Raw genomic sequence first — 25,418 nt, forward strand, 5'->3', positions numbered from 1 at the left:
GAAAGTTTCACCTGAGAGCCATTGATCTCCATCTGCAGAACCTGTGCGTACATGAAAGCCAGGTCTGGACTTGATTGGAGTGTGAGGACGAGGCAGCCAATTTGTCATCATTTGGGTGACAACTTGTGTGACTGACACACTGCTGCAATGACCTCTCTTTGTGCTTTGAGCTGATGATCGTACTGGATGTTGGTGGTGGTGGTGTAGGGTGGTGGGGGGTATGGGGGTTGTTGGGGGTGTTAACAAAAATGACAACCAGCAGGGAACAGGAGACGTTAAAGAGAAAAGCAGGGGGCTCTGGGTCATTGATACAGTTCCAAGCTTTTCCAAACCTACACGTCATAAATTCTTCTTAGAACTTTGATACCTCTAAGGATCTGGGTTGATTGCCATGTCACAGCCCTACTTTATCACAGAGGTTGTGGTTACTTTTGACAGAAAAAGATACAAATGTGAGCTGGTCAAATGTGAGCTGGTCAAAACCAAATTTACTCTGGATCCTTCAGCTAAACACTGTTTGAGTACTTTTGCAAAGTTTTCAGCTCTTGTACTTTACAGGCTGAAATATTTGGTTGACTCAACCTGAAATAAAAATAACATTTAGAAGGCAGAATGGATTGTTCCATATGTTTCTAACAGAGCACTTCGTTCTCAGACTGCAGGTTTACTGGTGGTTCCTAGAGTCTCTAGAAGTAGAACGGGAGGCAGATCCTTTAGTTATCAGGGTCCTCTCCTGTGGAACCAGCTCCCGGTTTTGGTCCGTGAGGCAGACACCCTGTCTACTTTTAAGGCTAGGCTTAAAACTTTCCTTTTTGATAAAGCTTATAGTTAGAGTGGCTTAGTTTAGTTGGTTGGAGTAAGGGGGAGTCAGGTTTAGCCTAAACCGGCTCAGTTATGGTTGAGGTGCAAACACACCCTCCATTTCTGCTACCTGTATGACCCCTTCTCTTTTCCAATGGTTATAATCAGTCTGACAGAGAGAGGTATCCCAATCATTGTGGTTTTTAGTATAACAATGACCATCAGTGGGACCCTTTGTGGGGTGCCTTGAGATGACATTGTTGTAAATAAGCGCCGCTTAACCAAATAATCTGAACTGAAACTATCTGTGTAGTTATGCTGCTATAGGCTTAGGCTGCTGGAGGACATAATGACCACTTTCACCCTCTTCGCTACATTCTCACACTACTCTCCAATTTTGCAAATATTTGTTGTTATTTCAGCTTTTAACTTTGTTCTCTCTTTTCTCTTCCTAGAAGCTACACCTGGCCTGGATCTGTGTCTACCTGTGACACCTTTCTGGAGAGGGGAATCGTCCGAGCTTCTGCTGGCAACAACTTAATGCTCACCCTCTATCGATGATCCACATGGCCCTGTCTTTTAGTGTTTAACCCTTTCTCTCTCCTAGACATGGTGATTGACTGAGCTTAACTGTAACTAACTGTATGTGCTCTCTTTCAGACTCTTACCTTGAAAACTGGCTCAGAGTTTCTGTTCTTTCTTTCTAGGTGAAACGACTAAAGGAGCTACATCCACTAACATTTACTTTTCCTTCCCATAGAAAGTACTCCTGGACCAGTGCTTCTTTGTTCTCTTTATGTCTCTGCTCTGTTCTCTCAAACCCCCAGTCGGTCGTGGCAGATGGCCGCTCACACTGAACCTGGTTCTGCTGGAGGTTTCTTCCTGTTAAAAGGGAGTTTTTCCTCTCCACTGTCGCTACATTCATGCTCAGTATGAGGGATTGCTGCAAAGTCAACGGCAGGAACTGTCCACTGTCTCTACATGTTCATCCAGGAGGAGTGAATGCTGCAAGTCACTGACTGGATGCAATCCGCGGGGTTTCCTTAGACAGAAAAACATTTTATCCAATTTGAATGATGAGAAATAAGCTGTTCTGGCTTGGCTTTTTACACAACAGTAGGCTATTTTCCAGACTAAGTAGGAATTCTCTAGGTGTGTAGAGCGCCATTTTCTCTCCAATTTTCTAACATTGTGCTTTAAAGTATGCAGCTCTGAATTAAACCAGGGAGCCAGCCTCCTATGAATAATTACCTTCTTTTTCAAGGGGGCTGCATTGTCTAATGCACCACGCAATGATGAAGTAATACTATGAACAAGAGAATCGATTTGTGAAGGGGAAGAAACAAAATTATTGGCCTCCACTGTGTTTTTCTGTGATAATGAGGAAATCAAAAGTGGAACAGATAAAGGTTGTCACAGCATTGTCTGATAATGATCTACTTGCTATGAATCAGAGAAAGGCGGACCCAAGATTCAGCCAGACACAGTACTGAAAGTTTAAAAGGTTTATTCAGTCACAGGAAAACGTCACACAGGTAACACTTCTCACAGCTTCCAGGAATCACTGAGGCAGAAAGAGGGATTAGTGACTTGTAGTCTCTCCAGATTTTGCAGGGATCAGAAAAGTCACTAACCTGCTTTTGTCTTGAGTGGAACTTGAAACCCAGAGGGGAGACCTCAGTGGGCGGCAGGCGGTGATCTCCACAGCACAGGTAAGAAGTGACTCCAGGGTGAATAATCCGAGGGCTAGACTGGCTCAATAATCCAAGGACAGAAACAGGGCCAACGATCGGAACAAGAGGTGTCAGGCAAGGGGCAGGCAGAGGCATAAACCAGATACAGGAAACAAGGTCGACAACCAAAATCCAAATAGTCCGACAGGGAGCAGGCAGAGGCATAAATCCAAAAGGCAAGGCAAGGTCAAGAGCAATGATCAGACAGGAAGGAACGCTGGATATCTACTCACACAATGGCTTTCAAAAATCTGGCACCGTCTGCTTGTCAGAGTCAGTATATATCAGGGAAGACACAGGTGCTTGGCATGCCACAGATTGCACTACACTGCAGCAGCCACCAGGTGCATCTAATCTGCTGATTGCAGCTGTCATGATATGACATCCTTGGACTTGGTTTGTGTTTTGTGTTAACTTTTGTTTAGTTCTGTTTCCCTGTGTTGTTAATTAGTTCCACCTGTCCCCTCTGCCTCCCTGCCAGCTTGTCACACCTGTTCTTAGTTCCTGTGATTACTTGCCTTTGTTTTCTCCCTGTATATTAGTTGGTCTGTGTTCTTTGTTCCCTGCTGGTTCCTCTGTTTATTTACTCACTGTTCTGCCATGTTTCAGTTCCCTGATCAGTTCTATGTGTTTTGCTACTTCCTCGAGATTGCTAATTAAAGATGGAGATTCCTTTAATTATGCGGCTGCCAAGCTCTTGTCTGCACTTTGGTCCAATCCAAACTCAGAAGCTGACAGCAGCCAGGGAGACAGGGTAGAGCAGACGTGCCAGAATCATAACACTACTATAATGAAATTTTCTTTCAGGTGTGGAGTACTCGGTTAAATTAAACTCAAACGTTATGAAAAAATGTTCAGACAGGACAGGGTTATGAGAAAATATTGTTATTGTTAAAACTTGAACAACGGATGAACCCAGAATGCAGACTAGCGGGCAGCATGACAGTAGGTGAAAAACGATTTAATAAAAAACTAAAACTCACTCTCAGAAGAGGCAACAAAACAATAAATGGGCTGGCAAGACAGACATGGCATGACCCGAAAAACAAGACATGAGCATGATTTGAAAATGATTCCGCAATGAATAACTGAACAGGTGTGCATTTATGGAGCGTGACCAGGTGAAACAAGAAGACAGATTAATAGGTGCAGGTGATCCGGATAAACTTAATTGACACAAGAACAAAAAGTGGCTGGAGCAAAACAGAGACTCTTGAACACAAACTAACAGAAACTAGAAAAACATGAAACAAAAGCATAACCAGATCCGAAAACCAAACTTGACAAAACATGAACAAGACGACAAAACTAAAGCATGACCAGAAAAACAAACAGAAACATGATTCAAAAATCTAACAAGAATAATAATAATAATAATAAACAGAACAACGATTCAAAGCATTAACTGTGAAAAACATAAAGAAAAAACCCAAAACCAAAAAACCAAACAAACCCAAATCATAACAGTTATGTCTTTACACTCAATGCCAAATGTCAGCACAAGGTCCAGAGAATGAAGACAAAGATGGGTAGGTTTGTTAATGTTTTCAGCAAAGCCAATTGAGTCTAATATAGCATTAAAGGCTATATTTAAGCTATCACTTTCAGTGTCAACATGAATGTTAAAATCCCCCACTATAATAACCTTATCTGTATTTAACACTAAATCCGATAAAAGGTCTAAAAACTGATCTAAAAATTGAGAGTAAGGGCCTGGTGGATGTTACAAAACAACAAACAGAAGTGGTTTTAGTGCTTTGCAATTTGAATGAGGAAAACTAAGGATTAAATATTCAAAAGAGTTGTAGCTATTGATTGGTCTGGGACTAATCAATAAATCGGACTGAAAGATGGTTGCTACTCCTCCTCGCCCAGTATTTCGAGGAATGTGAAAATTTAAATAATTAGTAGGAGTTGACTCATTTATAGTAACATAAACCTCTTGCTGCAACCAGGTTTCTGTGAGGCAAAATAAATCAATCTGATTGTCACAAATCAGGTCAGTAACTAGCAAAGTCTTTGAAGAGAGAGATCGCATGTTCAGTAAGCCACATTTAATTATTTTATTTTTCTTTTTAGTCTAAGTTGTGTTTATTTTTATGAGATTTTCCTGATTTTCTCCTTTTAGATTAGATGAATCAGCGAAGCTATGTCACTGTGGTGGTGTGTAGTTGTGCACACTTAGGATGCTGCGGACAGGGAAATCAAGTCATTATAAAAGCAAACATAACCCACTCTTCAATTTACAGAACATAATTGTGTTACGCAAATTAGGTAGACACATTGGTGATGAAGTGTTTTGACAGCCTCAGTGTAAAAACAGTTGAGAAAACAGTAACAAAATCAAGAACAGAGGTGGTAATTGGCCACAGCCACTGGGTAAATGTTGGTCAATTTATGACATAGTGGGTAAATTTGATCCACGCACAAGCCAAGATGGTGGTTTTGAACCTGCATTAAAACAGCCCTGAGGCCCACTGGTCCCTCGTTTAGCGTATATGCTCCCTGGCCCAAGCAAGACAAGGATGCCTGTACCTGGTGGTCAGGTACCCTTGCAGATTGTCTAGCATGCAGACCACAATGATGTAAACAGTTTGTTTACAATATGTTAACAGGTATAAGTAGGTAATAGCTTAAACATTACAAAGACAAAAAGCACTTTAATTCATTTACAAATTGGACAATAAAGGGTTTTAAAGTCTCTTTCCCTTATTTTTCTTAACTGTACATGAATTTTAAAAGATTGACAGATAATTATGAAATGTTCATGTCGTAATTTAGGCCAAAGGACAAACATTACAGGTTTGGAATCCTAACCTCCAGGGATGCAAGGTTGGAGGTGACCTAGAAGATGTGAATTTGATGAGAAAATTTAATTAAAATCAGAATCAGAAAAGCTTTATTGCCAAGTACGTTTTTTGGACATACAAGGAATTTGTTTTGGCGTAGTCGGTGCAATACAGTACAAATTAAACAGTATAAACATATCTACATTATAATATAAATATATGTGCACAGTTTTAAGTGAGTGAGAGTAAAAGTAGAGCAGTATAAGATGCAAGAGCAATACAACAGTGCAGGTGATCATTGTGCAAGTATGGCAGTGCAAGTAAAGCAGGAGTCCATGCTGAGCGTTAATGTAATGCATAGAGTTACAGGTTACAGGTGTCCTGTCAGCAAAAAAGGGGGGGTGTGGGGGAAAGGGAGAGTGTCAGGGTGGTTTCCGGGCTTTGTTAACCAGGCTGGTGGCAGATGGGAAAAAACTGTTCTTGTGGCGTGAGGTTTTGGTCTGGATGGACCGCAGCCTCCTGCCAGAGGGGAGAGTCTCAAAGAGTCTGTGACCGGGGTGGGAGGGATCAGCCAGAATCTTCCCTGCCCGCTTCAGGGTCCTGGAGGTGTACAATTCCTGGAGCGACAGTAGACTGCAGCCAATCACCTTCTCAGCAGACCGAATGACACGCTGCAGCCTGCCCTTATCCTTGGCTGTAGCAGCGGCGTACCAGATGGTGATGGAGGAGGTGAGGATGGAGTCAATGATGGCTGTGTAGAAGTGCACCATCATAGTCTTTGGCAGGTTGAATTTCTTCAGCTGCCGCAGGAAGAACATCCTCTGCTGGGCTTTCTTGATGAGGGAGCTGATGTTTGGCTCCCACTTGAGATCCTGGGAGATGATGGTTCCCAGGAAGCGGAAAGATTCCACAGTGTCAATTGTGGAGTCACAGAGGGTGATGGGGGCAGGTGGGGCTGGGTTCTGCCTGAAGTCCACAACCATTTCTACTGTCTTTAGAGCGTTGAGCTCAAGGTTGTTCTGGCTGCACCAGTCCAACAGATGGTCCACCTCCCATCTGTACGCAGACTCGTCACCATCAGAGATGAGTCCGATCAGGGTGGTGTCGTCCGCAAACTTCAGAAGCTTGACAGACTGGTGACTGGAGGTGCAGCTGTTGGTGTACAGGGAGAAGAGCAGAGGAGAGAGAACACAGCCTTGGGGGGAACCGGTGCTGATGGTCAGGGAGTCAGAGACGTGCTTCCCCAGCCTTACACGCTGCTTCCTGTCAGACAGGAAGTCAGTGATCCACCTGCAGGTGGAGTCGGGCACACTCAGCTGGGAGATCTTCTCCTGTAGCAGAACTGGGACGATGGTGTTGAAGGCAGAGCTGAAATCCACAAACAGGATCCTGGCATAGGTTCCTGTGGAGTCCAGGTGCCGGAGGAGGAAGTGAAGGGCTAGGTTGACTGCATCATCTACAGACTGTTGGCTCTGTAGGCAAACTGCAGGGGGTCCAGGAGGGGGTCGGTGATGTCTTTTAGGTGTGAGAGCACAAGGCGCTCAAAGGACTTCATCACCACAGAGGTCAGGGAGACGGGTCTGAAGTCATTAAGCCCTGTGGTCCTTGGCTTCTTGGGAACAGGGATGATGGTGGAGGACTTGAAGCAGGCTGGCACATGATTTAATTAGAGAATTGACTCTGAATTGGGGCAAAAGACTTGATAGTTGACTCGGACGTATCTGTCAGAGTCTGGAGTGTGGGCTGACTACTGCTAAACGTCTTCTACCACCAGGTGCTGCCGGGGTCTGTGACTCGAGGGTGCGACAGGTGTGTCTTGTTCTGGTGATCATCTGGAGGAGTATAAGAGGACGGATCGCCAGCACTTCTTTGCCTGAGTGTTTTGCCCTACAGCGGTACTTTTGAAAGAAAGAAACTGACCTACCTCCTTGTCTCACTCCTCCTAGGACTCAGACCAAGCCACGGTCCTGGTTGGTGAAAGATCACTTTCGAACCTTAAGAGACTCCGATTCAAGTCCCAGCTGGCGGTCCGCCTCACTCGGTGCTCCTGTGCCACTTATGCGCATCCTGTTCACCCTCCAACGGTTCCTCTTCATCCATACCACGGAAGCTCCAGGCGGTCCCCTGACTAGCCTCCCATGGTCTCCAGACTCATCGGCCATCTCCCTGGCCTAGCTTCCCCGCAGACAGTAAGCGTTCAGCAGAGTGATTTTGTTAGCTGTCGAATGCCTGGTAACTTACCTGACCTGTTTCCTTCCCCTGCAGTCCTCCGGTTCCCGTCAGAGGGTTCATCTTGTCAGTTGTTGTTTCGCCTAGTTAAATAAACAACCTAAACCGTCCACAGTTCTCTGAGTGTTTTCTGCATGTGGGTCAAGTCGGCCCCAAAAACGATGACACTACCATTCAAACACAGGACATCTTGGACTTGTAAAATTTACTTGTGAACATCTGATATACAGATACATCTATTACATTTCATTTTATAGCAGTCCAATTTTACAGAATCAAAAATGGATGATGTAACGATATTTAATGTCCCCAAGTAAAATGTTTGCCTGGCTGGTGTACCTTTTCTTCCATCAGAAATTTGCAAGTCTGGGAACTCAGTGCTACAGGGTATGTTGGACAAAAGTGATCCTGACAGGCAACAAAGTGGTCAGAAAAACAGCAGCTTGTGTGTTGGCAGAAGCACAAACTCAGGCGCTGGAGAAGTTTGGAGAGGCAATGGGTGACTTATGGGGCCATGAGTAAGTAGGCATTCATCCTTTCCTTCTTCACTATTTTTTTTTTACCAACTTTATTACAGAAAGAAGTACAGTCATGGCATGTTATCAAAGTGGTTAATCACTTGGATCTGTTTAATATTTTTATATACACTCAGTTTCAACAAATTTAGAACATGGTAAGGAGACAATTAGCTGACATAAATGACATGTAACACAGGGATCCTGCTGGACAAGACTTTTGGGTCTGTGCTTGCTCTACTGATGATTCTTTATATATAAAGACGGTTGCAGTTTATAATTTAGTTTATGGAATTTTTGCCCAATTACTATGAGTTTGTAACATTGTGTTATTATTTTTTTGAATTAATGTCTACAGCTATTTTTTATTGTCAGCGGTTAAATAAACACCATAATGAGGCCTCACACTATTACTCACGTTGTAATATTTCTGCACCATCAGCATCAAATCAGAAGAAACTGAACCCTGCTGCTCATATTGTGGAGAAAAACTTGAGCTGATGGAGAAAACAAATCTGAACTTGATTATGAGACATAACGAGCTCTTCAGGTTTTTGTTTTTTTATTTTACAAGCCATTGGCAGCTGTTTGGGGAGCCAGCCAGGTACACAGGCTGGCTGGGAGGCACGCATTGTCAGCACTGAAAAATTCCATGTCCTGGAATGGTTTTGGCTTAAAGCACGGAATGGAAGATTAGCCTCCAGAGAGATGGCTTACAAGATCCAGCCTCTCTTACAGTTCTGGCTTTAGAACAACTGCTGAGGCAAACACAATGTAAGAAAAGATTCTTTCTTTGGATTTCAAACCCTTAGTCCCTTTAAATGGAGAAATAAACAGAAAATGTAAACAAGCATCAAGAGAGTGGCATCGCTTCTCACGTCTTGGTGTTGGTGCAGACCGGGAAGAAAAAGCAATAGAAAAAGGAGGAAAGGGTCAGGTTTGAATAGTTGTGACTATAGGAAATAAAAGATATATAGATGCACATTTTCAAAATGGGTATCCATTTTTATTTTGGGGAAAAGGTTTGTTACAAAGAGACATCGTTATATCACAGTTTTTCTGTCCGGGATTTATAAGTTTAAATTTTGGAAGCCTTTTCTATAGATAGCAGAATTAGATACATTTATAATTGCTAATAAGGCTTTGCATAACAAAGTACTGGGCTGCACAATGGCAGAGTTGGTAGCACTGTTGCTTTGCAACAAGAAGGTCCTGGGTTTGACTCCCAGCTTTCTGGAGTTTTCATGTTCTTGCCGTGCATGCATGGGTTCTCTCCAGGTACTCCGGCTTCCTCCCACAGCCCAAAAAAACATGACTGTTAGGTTAATTGGTTTCACTAAATTGCTCTCAGGTATGAATGAGTGTGTTTGTCCTGTGTGTCTGTGTTGCCCTGCGATGGATTGGCGACCTGTCCAGGGTGTACCCTGTCTTCCGACTGCTGGAGACAGGCACCAGCTTCCCCGCGACCCACTATCAAAGAAGCGGTAAAAAATGACAGACTGACTGACTTTTTCAGAACTCTAGCAGATATATACAAGAACAGTCATTCAGTGCCTTGTAAAATTCATACACCATATTCAAATTTTTTTCAAGTTGCAGCTACAAACTTTATAATTGGATTTTATGTTTTCGATCTATAGGATTCATATAATGACTGAGAGGTGGGGGGAAATTGATACATGGTTATCAAAATCTTACAAATTAAAAAAATAAATAATTAAAGTGTGGTGTGCAATTGTATTCAGCACTCTTTACTCTGAAACCCTCATTTAAATTTCATGGAGCCCACCTGTGCCTTATTTTATCTCAGTAAAACAGCAGGTGTGAAGGCCTCAGAGGTTTGTTAGAGAACATTAGAAAATAACAGGACTATGGAGCTCAAGAGACGTTTAAAGCAGGGCTGTGTTCCAACCAATATTGCAAGCTCTAAACATCTCACAGAGCTCTGTTCATTCCATCATCTGCAAAAATAAATTGAAGTTTCTAGTTGTGACTTGAGAACACGTGAAATGCAGGTCCTTCTCAAAATATTAGCATATTGTGATAAAGTTCATTATTTTCCATAATGTCATGATGAAAATTTAACATTCATATATTTTAGATTCATTGCACACTAACTGAAATATTTCAGGTCTTTTATTGTCTTAATACGGATGATTTTGGCATACAGCTCATGAAAACCCAAAATTCCTATCTCACAAAATTAGCATATTTCATCCGACCAATAAAAGAAAAATGTTTTTAATACAAAAAACGTCAACCTTCAAATAATCATGTACAGTTATGCACTCAATACTTGGTCGGGAATCCTTTTGCAGAAATGACTGCTTCAATGCGGCGTGGCATGGAGGCAATCAGCCTGTGGCACTGCTGAGGTCTTATGGAGGCCCAGGATGCTTCGATAGCGGCCTTTAGCTCATCCAGAGTGTTGGGTCTTGAGTCTCTCAACGTTCTCTTCACAATATCCCACAGATTCTCTATGGGGTTCAGGTCAGGAAAGTGTGCAGGCCAATTGAGCACTGTGATACCATGGTCAGTAAACCATTTACCAGTGGTTTTGGCACTGTGAGCAGGTGCCAGGTCGTGGTGAAAAATGAAATCTTCATCTCCATAAAGCTTTTCAGCAGATGGAAGCATGAAGTGCTCCAAAATCTCCTGATAGCTAGCTGCATTGACCCTGCCCTTGATAAAACACAGTGGACCAACACCAGCAGCTGACACGGCACCCCAGACCATCACTGACTGTGGGTACTTGACACTGGACTTCTGGCATTTTGGCATTTCCTTCTCCCCAGTCTTCCTCCAGACTCTGGCACCTTGATTTCCGAATGACATGCAGAATTTGCTTTCATCCGAAAACAATACTTTGGACCACTGAGCAACAGTCCAGTGCTGCTTCTCTGTAGCCCAGGACAGGCGCTTCTGCCGCTGTTTCTGGTTCAAAAGTGGCTTGACCTGGGGAATGCGGCACCTGTAGCCCATTTCCTGCACACGCCTGTGCACGGTGGCTCTGGATGTTTCTACTCCAGACTCAGTCCACTGCTTCCGCAGGTCCCCCAAGGTCTGGAATCGGCCCTTCTCCACAATCTTCCTCAGGGTCCGGTCACCTCTTCTCGTTGTGCAGCGTTTTCTGCCACACTTTTTCCTTCCCACAGACTTCCCACTGAGGTGCCTTGATACAGCACTCTGGGAACAGCCTGTTCGTTCAGAAATTTTTTTCTGTGTCTTACCCTCTTGCTTGAGGGTGTCAATAGTGGCCTTCTGGACAGCAGTCAGGTCGGCAGTCTTACCCATGTTTCGGGTTTTGAGTGATGAACCAGGCTGGGAGTTTTAAAGGCCTCATGAATCTTTTGCAGGTGTTTAGAGTTAACTCGTTGATTCAGATGATTAGGTTCATAGCTCGTTTAGAGACCCTTTTAATGATATGCTAATTTTGTGAGATAGGAATTTTGGGTTTTCATGAGCTGTATGCCAAAATCATCTGTATTAAGACAATAAAAGACCTGAAATATTTCAGTTAGTGTGCAATGAATCTAAAATATATGAATGTTAAATTTTCATCATGACATTATGGCAAATAATGAACTTTATCACAATATGCTAATATTTTGTGAAGGACCTGTAGTGGTCAAATTATTTTCAACGCAGTCTATGTATGTGATGAATGGTCACCAAATTTACAAAATTCACATTGCTCGACATGTTGCTGTGCCTACGCTCAGTGGATGAGTTTTTGTTTTACTTCAGTTTTTAGTCTTTGATTAAAGCATCTGATTACTGAATGCATCATAATGGACACATGATTTCTGCTGTATTTTAGTTATCTAAGACAATACAATAATGTTTTGCAGATTTAGTTGATTTTACACAGTAGTTTTTTATGACAAATTTTGCTTAAAACTGACATGACCTGCTAATATCTTTGAAACCCAGGGAAATCTCTGATAAAATACGCAAATAGTCCAAAAGAAGCAGGGAATATCTAGTGACAGCACTGCTGAACATCTGATTAACTTAACTTAAATAATAAGGACAACACAGTTTTTAGTACAGCTCCTGTATACTCACCTGGACAAAAGGTATAGCTCTCATCTAAAGACATTGCTCTGAAGTCTTGTAAAAAGCTTTAACCCAGATACCTTGGACCATTCCCAATTAAATCTGTCATCAGTCCTTCCACTGTTCGCCTGAAGCTATCACCTCACCTCCGTACTCACCCTGAAGATTGAAATCTTGCAGTCTTATATGGAAAGTATACGTACTCACCCATCTTGACTTTGGCAGTGAATATTGAAGTGATTCAGAGAAGACTGAGGAGAAAGGGTTGTGGTTGGACATGACCAAAGTCAAAAATCTTTCACATTAGTTCAATCCAGTGTGTTGGGAGGAAGACAAATGCCAAGTATGACCTGAAAAATGCAATCCCCAAGCAAGGAAGGGGAAGCATTTACTGTCATATCCCAGACAATAAACTTCATCCCTCAGCCACAGACCAGATATAGGCTGTAAATTTGACTCCTACTATATCAATTTAAGGTACACTGCAGAGGAAACAAATGTGCGGCTGCAGAAAAAAGCTAACTAAACCAACCTGGTCGAATGGAAAAATTTACCCCCCTTGAAATAACTGTGATTAGCTACATTTTTGGTTTCATTTGAATACCAAAAATATGATAACTGCTTGACCTGATGAATCCAGGAATTCCCTTAAATAGAACCTTTCTGACAGCAAGAAGTAAGATAAAATATTTAAAATTGCAACATATTATGCCTCAATCTGCAGGAAATCAGGACCAGAAAAAGTACATTCATTAAGATCAATCACTCAGAACCTGTTGCTGCCAAGGGTAGAAGAACCAGTTATTTATTTTTGGGAGCAATTTATTTTTCACATAGAGCCAGGTTGATTTGAATACATTTTTCCCTTTTAACAAGAAATCATAATTCTGAAACTGCTTCTTGTATTTACTCAGGTTATCTTTGTCAGATATTAACATTTGTATGATGAGCTAAAACATTTATTTGTGACAACAAAAAAAACTGAAAAAATCTGTAAGGGGGCACAACACAGTATAAGTTAATACAGCTTTATGTCACCAGATCATTGTCAGTGTTATGTTTTGTTATAAGGTGACTCAAAGGTTGACCTACTGAATTTCTACAAAGCAATGGAAATAATCAATGAGGAAGTGACACATTCAGTATCCCTCTGGCGCTTTGCTATTGTATCTTATTGCACAGTAACTTTTACAGTAGAGATGCCAGTTTACTTAACATCCTGGAAAGAATGCAGTGCAAGTAATTAGAGTGTAAATGAACAATAAAATGCATGTTTTGCAGCACTACACACAGAAAACTGCTTTTCTACATATTTTGTTTGGGTCCCAACAGATGTTCGTTGTGATCAGACAGAGACATGCTCCCTGTGTTTCACAGAAGGATGTGCACATATAAAACACAAGCACACACACACACACACACACACACGCGCGCGCGCACACACGTACGCACGCACACACACACCGTCTTATGTATGTTTAATAGGGAAGAAGGGGTGGTGGGGGATGGCGGTCAAAATTTACATGCAAGCTTAATGAGCAGTGTCTTACATGCAGTGCTGTGTCTGATGCCAGAAGCACTGTTTGTGTGTGTATGTGTCAACGTTGTGTGGTAAGTGCAGTGGAGGGTGTGAACTAAGCACCAAAACTCTTACTTAATCTCCTCCATTCATGCTTTTCCAAAGATTTATACTGGCATATTTCTGTACACAGTAGATCCAACATACATTTTTAGATATCTTCAATATGTTTACAATATAATAACTGACTTACTTTTCTATGTTTTGTTTTGTGTGCCAAAGTAAAACTAATTTTGGAGTGAATCTATGTGTACTTGTAGATTTTTGAGTAACACTGATTTTTCATTCTACATTACACATTTGGGCATTGTGATGTATTTTGCATTGAGCACACACAAAACTTCCTAGATATTTTCCCCTCTCTCCTACATGTCGGGCAAGATCCAGACTCTCTCGCTCAACCCTTAAGTGTTTGAGAGGCAAATGAAAGTCAAGTGCTGAGTCGGTTGGGTCTTGTACCCTAAGTAGCTCCTTTAATGGCTTTGTCCAGGGAAGAGACAAGGTTAAACAAAGAAAGTCAGTGTCAAGTGTATCATCTGTGGTGACAAGAACATGAAGGTATTGGCAGCATTAGCTCAGCTGATTGCCCCCTCCAAGAAGCTGACATAGCTATACACAGAAACACATTTAGAATACAGGCTAATGGCAGTGATAACTGCCAATGATAATTAACTGGTGAGTAGTAGGAGGAAGTAGCAGAGTGAAGAAAAGGGTTGAAATTGTCCTCCTGAAGCAGGGGAAGCTGACTCCCTAGGAGAGCATTTTGCCTCCCAGTCCTTCCCTCCCCATCCCCGGATACCTCCCTCCACCTGCTCCATCACACTACCACTCATGTAGGGCCTTGGGGTGGGGGTGAGTTATTGGGTGGGAAGGATCAATGTCATCCAGAGGAGGGTCTTTTTAATGAACGTCACCTCTGGAGGGGGGGATGCGGTGGGGGTGCTTGGAGCATGGCTGTGTGTGGAGCATGTGCTGTGTCTATATTGTGTTCTCGTCGGCTTTTCGGGGGTGGAGCTCTCCTGTGGAAGTGTGACCCTGTGGGTAGGGGATTCATGGCAAAGGTTATGGTTAACCCTATACCCAGTAGTAGTCCCGGCAGTGGTCCTCTTGGGGTTAACATCCTCTGGGGAGCCTTTGGATGTCTTAGGCTCAGATCTCCGTGTCTGTCATGAGTCCTATGGGGCAGGTCTGTGGCTCCTCACGTCTGCTATTGCATGTTTTTATGGAGAAAACTTATTTACACAAGCGTGCTCGCACATACACCCACAGGTGTTCGGATTAAGGTGTTAACAGATACACAGATGTTCTATACTGAGCTGCAGTTGCCACAATATACAGCTTGCATTCATTAGTACTGTGCACCTTTCGGTAACATTGATATTGCTATCTATGTGTTTCTGCAGGTGTAGAAGCAGTCTTTTAGGGTGTTTTAGGGTGTATTCTCTTCATCCTTCTTTCTCTGCTTTATTCGTTTCTCCTCTTGCTTTTTCATTTTGCCACACCTCTCTCTGTCTTGCTTTCTTTATTTTTCCTTTTTTGTTTCCATCTCCATGTCCACTGCAATTGAAATAATCCCAAAGCAGTTTAAAGTTTTATTTATATACTATATCAAGTGGACCATTATAGCATTGGCCGTGATACTCCACTTGTGATAGTGGAGTATCACGCCTTGGGCTCCGGGGGGAGGAGCAGCGGCTCTACTCCGAGCCCCTCCCGGATGGCCGAGCTCCTCACCCTATCTCTAAGGGAGTGCCCGGCCACCCTACGGAGGAAGCTCATTTCAGCCGCTTGTATCTGGGATCTTGTTCTTGTGGTCATGACCCAAAGTTCATGGCCATAGTTGAGGGTAGGAACGTAGACCGACTGGTAAATCGAGAGCTTCGCTTTTTTGGCTCAGCTCTCTCTTCACCACAATGGACTGGCACAATGCCCCCATTACTGCGGCAGCCGCACCGATCCGTTTGTCGATCTCCTGCTCCATTCTTCCCTCACTCGTGAACAAGACCCCGAGATAATGTCCCAATAACGTCCCCAGTCAAGGTCAGAAGCCCCCCAACCCCACTGTAAACAGTGTTGGCGAAGCACTGCTTCCCCCTCCTGAGGCGCCGGACGGTTTGCCAGAATCGCTTCTGGTCCGGGTTTTTGCCTCTGCCACAGCCCGGGTCGCGGCACACTTGGCCTCATGGTACCTGTCAGCCGCCTCAGGAGTCCAACAAGCCAACCACAGCCGATAGGACTCTACTTCAGCTTGACAGCGTCCCTTACTGCCGGTGTCCACCACCGGGTTCGGGGATTGCCGCCGCGACAGGCACCGCAGACCTTATGGCCGCAGCTACGGGCAGCAGCATCGACAATAGATGCAGAGAACATGGTCCACTTGGACTCTATGTCTCCAACATCCCCCGGAATCTGGTCAAAGCTCTCCCGGAGGTGGGGTTGAGGATATTAGTTTATTAAATTATACTGTGACTATTAATGCCTCCCTCTATCCAATCAGTGACCGACGGAATTCTGATATCGCGTTTTCAGCACGACTCAGCATGGTTTCAATGGAATCCAACCAGGTACTAAAAATAGTAGCGGTTCCACATAACAATTACTAATGTAAAGCCTTAAAAGCTATTAGAGCTGTTCGAAACCGCGCTGAATAGGTACCAGTGGAAAAGGGGCTTATGCAGCTCACCTCAGTACCATAATGTTCTGGCACAATTTTAAATCCAGACACAAGCAAGTGTCCCACACCGATTCTTAATTGTAAGCCTAGAGACAGTGATGCACGTGCTGCCAGCAGCTGTACTGACATTATGTACATTATGGTTGCCAGAGCTGCCATAAAATGTGTGGCCATAGTGTTGGGAGTTGGACTTAGCTCAAAATGTTTTTAGACAGAGAGCAACAGTGATGTCTGCCCTGAAGTGATAACTAACGAAAACATAACAACATACATGTTTTAATATGCAAATAATACGCTACAAATGCAATACTTGCACTGCTTCAGTTTAATAGTTAGGTTTAATGGTACTATTATGCTAAAAATATTTCCTTTTTCCACTTGCAAATTTGGAAGATGCAAATTGTCTGTTTAAATGTAATACATTTGTATTCAGATAATCCACTGTATTTTATGGTCACTTATACATGCATTCTCTACAGGGTGCTTGAGGGATTCATGGGAGTTTGCACAACTGGTCCACATGTGTTCTGGGGACCTGGAAAGGGCAAATTAAATATAAAATTTAATTGGCTTGCAAAAACTACAAAGTGATCAAAAATAAATAAATTGAAGTTAGGAAAACTAAAGCAGAAAGGCAACCAGCGATACTTTTTGACCCTGTTCTATACAGAAGTGTCAACAATTCTCAATAAATTATCCATGGCTGAAGTCAAAAGTTGTGTCATGTCTCAGGGCACTAATGCGTAACGCAGCTAGTGTAAACATCAGCTGGTAAGTGACGTACTTTTACCTTAAGACTATCTCATTGTAACTGCATGCATAACAGAAATCCTGCGAAGTATCAGACTTGAGATCAGCTTCATCTGTTGTGAAGCATCATTCCCTTCATCTTCTGACCAGGTCTTGATGAAAATCTGCTTTCCCCTCGGGCCTCAGCTGTCTCTGTAGCACTCAGATGTGTTTGTTGTTTCTTGAGCCTGCCCTGCCAGTTAGGGGAATAATTTGATCGACGGGATTTAAAGACATAAAAGCATTTGAGTTTTCCCTGGAAAAATGCTAAGTGATATCCCACACATATGTTGTATGTGTACCTGCATAATGGGAAATATGGAAAATGAAGCAAGTCCTGAGGCTATGACTTATCAATGAAGTATTAAGAAAACCATCCAGCTGACACAGTGTGCATCTATTGTTTTTCTTTTGTTTTTTTAATATACACATTTAAAACTTTCTGACAAAGCTTGATGTGCTTGTTCATTTATCTCTTTCCCTTTCCCCTTGTGTGGAAAGGGTTACAGCAGGGTGTGGTTATGAAACAATATCCCATTCTTTAAACATCTCACTGAGCACCTATTTAGTCATCATCTGGTTGGAAAGATTATGCACCTAGATTAAAAGACTGGGCAAGGAGAGTATTAGTAAGACAACCAGCCAAGAGGCTCATAGTAACCCTGGAGGAGCTGCAGAAATCCACAGCTCATGTGTGTTGACTGCTATTAGTTGTGCACACCACAAATTCTAGTATCAAAAAGAAAGCCATTTGAAGTCCTTTTTGCAGTTTAGCAGAAGTCATGAGAGAGACACAGCAAACATGTGGAGAAAGGTGCTGTAAGGCCATAATCTACATGCACAAACGCAGGAAACACTGCACACCAATTCACTATTATGAATTAATGTGGTTGCAACATTATGCTGTGTTGATACTTTTCTTCTGCGGAGATGGGGAAGCCAGTCAAGGTTAATAAACAAATGGATGGAGCTAAATGCTGGGTAATCCTGGAAAAAAACCTGTTAGAGGCTGCTGGAGTTACAACAGGATGGTTTAGATCAAAGCATATTCATGTGTTAGAATGACCACGGTAAAGTCCAGACTTAAATCCAATTGAGAATTTAGGCAATACTTGAAAATGTATGTGCACAGATGCACATTCATGCACATCTGCCTATTCTGTGTTGGGACCCACAGCCATGAGTTACAACAGGAAATGCGGTATGGACTTTTCAGGAACTTTCAAAATAAATTGCATCAACTTACTTCTGGCACAACTTAGGAATTGGGGGTAACAGCGAACTTCCCATGATGCCACTGTCCACATAAAAGCCCCACTTCCCCCACAAGTCTTTCTCTTCCATGCCAGTGATCATCGGGATAGGAGGAGGCAAGCACGCTAATGTCTCTTTGCTGGCAAACAGACATAAACTCTTCAAACTCAATCCAAGAGTGTCATACAATCATCGATCATATGCGCTAAGTAAAGTACTGATGAATGACTGTTGAAAGAATCCAGTATTCATTCATAAAGGGGTAAATTAAGGTATAAGCATTGCTTACTTTCTCTCTGAGGCCTGCAGAAGCAAACTGTCCCAGAGAGACGCTGTCTCTACAAGCCGAGTGAAGCGGTTTTCCCTGCCTGAGAGAAGGACAACAGGAGCCGCATCACCGTGGTTACAGTAACGTGCAGTTTAGCCGGTCGACAGAACAGCCGCCACTCCCCACAGCTAAGGAGGTTAGCTGTAGCAAACCGTTTAAAGACTGCGGACGTTTCTTCAAACTTCGCCGCCTTGGACAACGTTCCTCACCACAGTTCATGAGGTTAAGTGTTTGGGCAGAATAACATAGAAGTGATTTAGATTGAAATGATCTAAACGTTTTCCATTTTATGAAGTTTGGTTTTGTGTTCTTTGTTTGTATGTTTTTAAAGTTAAGATAAACTTTACTTGAAGGGTGATTTTAAACAGAAGATTGATCATAACGCGCCCTCCGCGCTTATGCATTTTAACCCTTTTATTGACGGTATTTTTAAAGGTGTGTGCTCTTAGCAGTCATGACTTTATGGGATTCTTCTTAAATAAAATTGATTCTATTAAAAAGAAAATCTTTGACATACTCCCGAAGATGATTACTTCATCCTCAGAAAGTGAGACAACATTGGAAATAATTGCAGAACCTGATTTGTGTTTGGACTGTTTTGATCCTGTGAAGCTTCCTGAGTTATCAGAAATATTAGCTTCATCTAACCCTTCAACTTGTATGTTAGACCCAATCCCAACCAAATTATTTAAGAAAGTGTTCCCTCTGATTACCAGCCCCATTTTAGATATGATTAATCTATCTTTAGTAAATGGATATGTACCACAGGCTTTTAAGTTAGCTGTAATTAAACCTTTACTTAAGAAACCTTCGCTTGATCGAGATGACTTGAAAAATTACAGACCTATATCCAATCTTCCATTCTTATCTAAAATTCTTGAGAAAATTGTTGCTAATCAAATGTGTGAGCATTTATACAGCAATGACCTGTTTGAAGAGTTTCAGTCAGGTTTCAGAGCTCATCATAGCACTGAAACAGCTCTGCTGAAAGTCACTAATGATATTCTTATGGCCTCAGATAATGGACTTGTGTCTGTTCTGGTTCTGTTAGATCTCAGTGCTGCATTTGATACAGTCGATCACAAAATTCTCTTAGAAAGGCTGGAATATGCTGTAGGGATCAGGGGAACAGCGCTAGGCTGGTTTAAATCTTATCTGTCTGACAGATTCCAGTTTGTTCATGTAAATGATAAATCATCTTTAAACTCCAGGGTTAATTGTGGAGTACCACAGGGCTCAGTACTTGGGCCAATTCTCTTTACTATATATATGCTTCCAATAGGTCAAATTATTAGGCAGCATGGGATAAATTTTCACTGTTACGCTGATGATACTCAGCTTTACTTATCCATAAATCCTGATGAGCCCAACCAGTTAGATAGACTACAGGCATGTTTTGAAGATATAAAAACTTGGATGACGTTAAACTTTTTGCTTCTAAATTCAGACAAGACAGAAGTTGTCGTCTTTGGACCGGAGTCAGTCTTTAAAAAAGAAACTGCTCAGTCAATCACTTAACCTGGATGGCATTAAATTGACCTCTGATAATAAAGTAAAAAACCTTGGTGTTATTTTTGACCAGGACATGTCATTTAAATCCCATATTAAACAGGTTTCTAGGATTTCCTTTTTTCATCTCCGGAACATTGCAGAAATTAGAAATATCCTATCCAGGAGTGAAGCTGAAAAACTAGTCCATGCATTTGTTACTTCAAGGCTGGACTATTGTAATTCGTTACTATCAGGATGTCCACAAAATGCAGTTAAAAGCCTTCAGCTGATTCAAAATGCTGCAGCAAGAGTTCTGATGAAAATTAAAAAGATAGATCATATTTCTCCTATTTTATCTTCCCTTCATTGGCTCCCTGTTAAGTCCAGAATAGAATTTAAAATTCTCCTCCTCACATATAAAGCCCTTAATGATCTAGCTCCATCATACATCAGAGATCTGATTGTTCCATATGTTCCTAACAGAGCACTTCGTTCTCAGACTGAAGGTTTACTGGTGGTTCCTAGAGTCTCTAGAAGTAGAATGGGAGGCAGATCCTTTAGTTATCAGGCTCCTCTCCTGTGGGACCAGCTCCCAGCTTTAGTCCGTGAGGCAGACACCCTGTCTACTTTTAAGGCTAGGCTTAAAACTTTCCTTTTTGCTAAATCTTATAGTTAGAGTGGCTTAATTTATCAGGGAGGGAGCCTTCCTCCCTCCCTGTTGGATGGAGTAAGGGGGAGTCAGGTTTAGCCTTAACCGGCTCAGTTATGGTTGAGGTGCAAACACACCCTCCATTTCTGCCACCTGTATGACCCCTTCTCTTTTCCAATGGTTATAATCAGTCTGACAGAGAGAGGAATCCCAATCCTTGTGGTGTTTAGTATAACAATGACCATCAGTGGGACCCTTTGTGAGGTGCCTTGAGACGACATTGTTGTAAATAAGTGCCATTTAACTAAATAATCTGAACTGAAACTATCTGTGTAGTTATGCTGCTATAGGCTTAGGCTGCTGGAGGACATAATGACCACTTTCACCCTCTTCGCTACATTCTCACACTACTCTCCAATTTTGCATTGTTTGCTGTTATTTCAGCTTTTAACCTTGTTCTCTCTTTTCTCTTCCTAGAAGCTACACCTGGCCTGGCTCTGTATCTGCCTGTGACACCTTTCTGGAGAGGGGAATCGTCCGAGCTTCTGCTGGCAACAACTTAATGCTCTCCCTCTACCGATGATCCACATAGCCCTGTCTTTTAGTGTTTAACCCTTTCTCTCTCCTAGACATGGCGATTGACTGAGCTTAACTGTAACTAACTCTATGTGCTCTCTTTCAGACTCTTACCTTGAAAACTGGCTCAGAGTTTATCTGTTCTTTCTTCCTAGGTGAAATGACTAAAGGAGCTACATCCATTAACATTTACTTTTCCTTCCCATAGAAAGGACTTCTGGATCAGTGCTTCTGTGTTATTTTTGTGTCTCTGCTCTGTTCTCTCAAACCCCCAGTCGGTCATGGCAGATGGCCGCTCACACTGAGCCTGGTTCTGCTGGAGGTTTCTTCCTGTTAAAAGGGAGTTTTTCCTCTCCACTGTCACTACATGCATGCTCAGTATGAGGGATTGCTGCAAAGTCAACGCCAGTGACTGTCCACTATCTCTACATGCTCATCCGGGAGGAGGGAATGCTGCAAGTCACTGACTGGATGCAATCTGCTGGGTTTCCTTAGATAGAAAAACGTTTTATCCAATTTGAATAAAAAGCTAACTCCGACTGCACTGTTCAATTGTTAGGATTAATTGGAATGTATATACCTGGCTGTTGTGAAGTGCCTTGAGACAACATGTGTTGTGAATTGGCGCTATATAAATAAAACTGAATTGAATTGAATTGAATTGTTTGAATCTGGTGCTAAGCTATCAGCCTCCTTTGTTAGCTTAACTGCTAACAGCTAAGGACATGTGCTTGCTGCAAAATAATATTTACCCATAAAGATTTAGTTTTCAATCCAGTAATGTGTCCCTAACATCATTTTACTAAATTTGATATCTAAGCAAACAACATTAAGCCCAATTTCTCCAGAAAGATTTGGCTCTATTCCAAAATATTCCCTTAATAATATTTATTTAAATATTATTTTAATAAATAAAGGCAGCTAATGAGACCCCGTTGAGAATTAGTCATCCAGAAGGTTGGTTTTATTCAGCAGATAATTCTTAAAACATTATTTTATTAAAATATTTTATCTGATCTGGCATTGTGAATGGTTGTCTAAAGGTATGCTGATTATTGCCTAAGTTGGTTCCAAGACTAACTTAACTTCATTTCCAGATTCTTCAAGATAATCCTTGGTTCTCAAACATAAATAACATTGCATGGTAATGTTGCATCACTCTTTCGGTCATGGTTTTCAATCATCTTTAATCAACTTGTTTATATTGTACATAGCCCATTAGTCTTCCCTATTCTTTAATTCTGCTTGGTAGTTAGTTGGATTGTTTTAGCATGGTGATGAGTTTGTTGATTGAAATATGTTTGACTTTGAGTTGACTTATTTTTGTTAATGAATTCTTGTATTTTAAGAAATTGTGTGAATTCATTCCATGTGTGTGCAGAGTTTTGCTGTTCAATAATGTCAGAGCTCGTCTCACACCTTTCTATTTTGTCCTAATACCATCGCCTTACTGGGCTGGTATTCACAGGACAACCCTTAACAGACCAAAATATTATTTGATAAAATATTAAAATATTAATATTAAATAATATTCTCAGATTCATAATTCCAACATCTGACAAAGTCTGAGCTATGAAGCAATGGACAGTAATATCTGTATTTAATAGAGTAAAGCTGTTAGAGACACACCCAAAAGACTTGCAGCTGTAATTGCCACAAAAGATGGTTCTACAGAGTGTTGACTCACGAGGTCTGAATACTAATGCATGCTACTCTGCATATAAAGAACATTCAGGTTTGTGGTTGTAATGTGACAATGTGAAAAGGTTCAAGGGATATGAATACTCTCTTTGGTCCTAGTGGACTTTATTGTCAGTAATTAGACTGGAAACAGACAAAAAAAGAAGCAGGAAAAACATGCAGCAAAGGTTTCGAGGTCGGAATTCAAACCCAGGACAGCTATGTCAAGGGCCATTAGCCTCCATGCATGGGGTGATGGCATTCACCATCCCAGGCCATAAATGCTTTAGCAAGACTGTATGTTTTGTCTTTTGGAGGAGACTACATAAAGTACCCACAGCACTATTTTGATATTGATGAGGATGATAAATGTATGTGCTATGTACTAAAGAAATTGTACTAAAGAAATTGTAGAAATAATCATCAGTCAAAGAAAATTAGTTCCTTTTCTCCTTCATGTTTGTCTGTTATCAAACTCCTAAACTCCTGACTATATAACAGATTGCGTTACTTTTTGGACTCTGCCCTGCCTTCCATGCTTCCACTGTGATGTCATGTCAGACAGACCAACCACACATCAATGGTGGTGGTGGTCCTCTGCATGATGAGGTGCAGCACCCTCAGGGTATGTACAGAGCTTGTGGAGGAGATCCAGGACTGATCTGAGTCCTCACCTATTAAAACGGCACATATCACAAGCTTAAAGCGAGGCAAAATTCCCACTAATAGCTGTAAATCCTGTCACAGACCCACGCACTCACTTTCTCTCTCACACACACACACAGTAAAGACAGGGATACATTTCACTGGGAAAGTCCCTTCTGTAAGGATTCTTCAATGGTTAAAACCTGTAAAGCTCTTCAGGGCAGATCCTCATAGCACTCAAAGGCAGCTTGCTGTCCTCCACTAAAGGGAATTAGGTAACTGAAAACACTGGAAAGTCATTCAAACACTTTATTAAGAGTTCAAGTCATAAAGCCACTGCAAAGCCATTGGATCTTTGGCCGTTTAAGGACAGTCTACTCTGGACACCAATCAAACTCTTGATGTATACATCTGGGATAATACTTGAGCACTGTCTCTTAGACTGGGCTGTGTTTGAGAAGCACTTGCAAAGGTGAGTTAAATGTAGTGTTCCCTGTGAGGTTTCAGCAGTTTTAGCTGTTGGTTATATGGAACAGGATCAATATAACCAACAGCTAAAACTGCTGAAACCTGAAAACGTTTCCAGAAGAATACCAACCAAAAGGGAACATAAAAACACAAAGAAATTTAACCCAGAATCTCACTATTGCACTACTGGCTGCTTCTAAATGTCACCAGATACAGTCATAAAGCCTTCGCATATTATGTTGTGTAGCTTTAGGCACAATAGCCAAGCCAACCTAAGTTTTCCAAGTCAATCTGATGAACAGAGAACATAAAAGCGCAGCTGTGTGTCTGTAGGAGTAATAATGAATGTGGCTTACGAGACGATACACAATATTGGATTCATCAGAATGAGACGAGACAAGATTTTTGTGGGGCAGTATTTTGGGCGAAACCTTAGAATTGCATTTTTTTGTTTTGTTTTCATAACCAGGGTAAAGGTTTAACAAGTCCAACATGTAATGACTATAAGTATGAGGCTGTATGTGGAAAATTGCCCCCTAAACCTAATAACTGATAGTACCACCCATGGTGGCAACAATGACCACCAAGCATTTGCAATAACTGACTTTTAAATCGCTGTGGAAGAATTCTGGTGCACCTTTCTTTGCAGAATTTGTTTTAACTTAGCCAATCAAATATTGCTGGTGTGCTCTGGATCATTGTCCTGATGTATAACTCAAGGGCACTTTGGTTATGCATCTGGACAAACCTTATATCTGGTCATTCTTCAGCATTTTCTGCTAGAGAGCAGAATTCATGGTTCTGGCCCAGATCATCACACTACCACCAACATGTTTAACAGTGGGTATGATGTTTTTTTTTTTTTTTTTAGAAATGCTGGGTTGGTTGTATGCAAGATGCAACCAAAAAGTTCCATCAGCCTCATCAGTCTATAGCATACTTTCCCAAAAGTCTCATTAAGATGTTTTTTGGCAAATGAAATACAGGCCTTTGCATTCTTTTGGTCAGTAGGCGTCTGGGAAGGTTCACCACTCATCCACGTTTTCTCAATGTGTGGATAATAGTTCTCGCTGTGATTCACTGTGACAAAAAAGAAATACATAAAAAAACAAACTTTAACATTACAGTGCCTATCAGATCAGTGAATTTCCCTTATTGA

The sequence above is a fragment of the Girardinichthys multiradiatus genome, chromosome 10 (assembly GCF_021462225.1).
Source record: "Girardinichthys multiradiatus isolate DD_20200921_A chromosome 10, DD_fGirMul_XY1, whole genome shotgun sequence".
Classification (NCBI taxonomy): Eukaryota; Metazoa; Chordata; class Actinopteri; order Cyprinodontiformes; family Goodeidae; genus Girardinichthys; species Girardinichthys multiradiatus.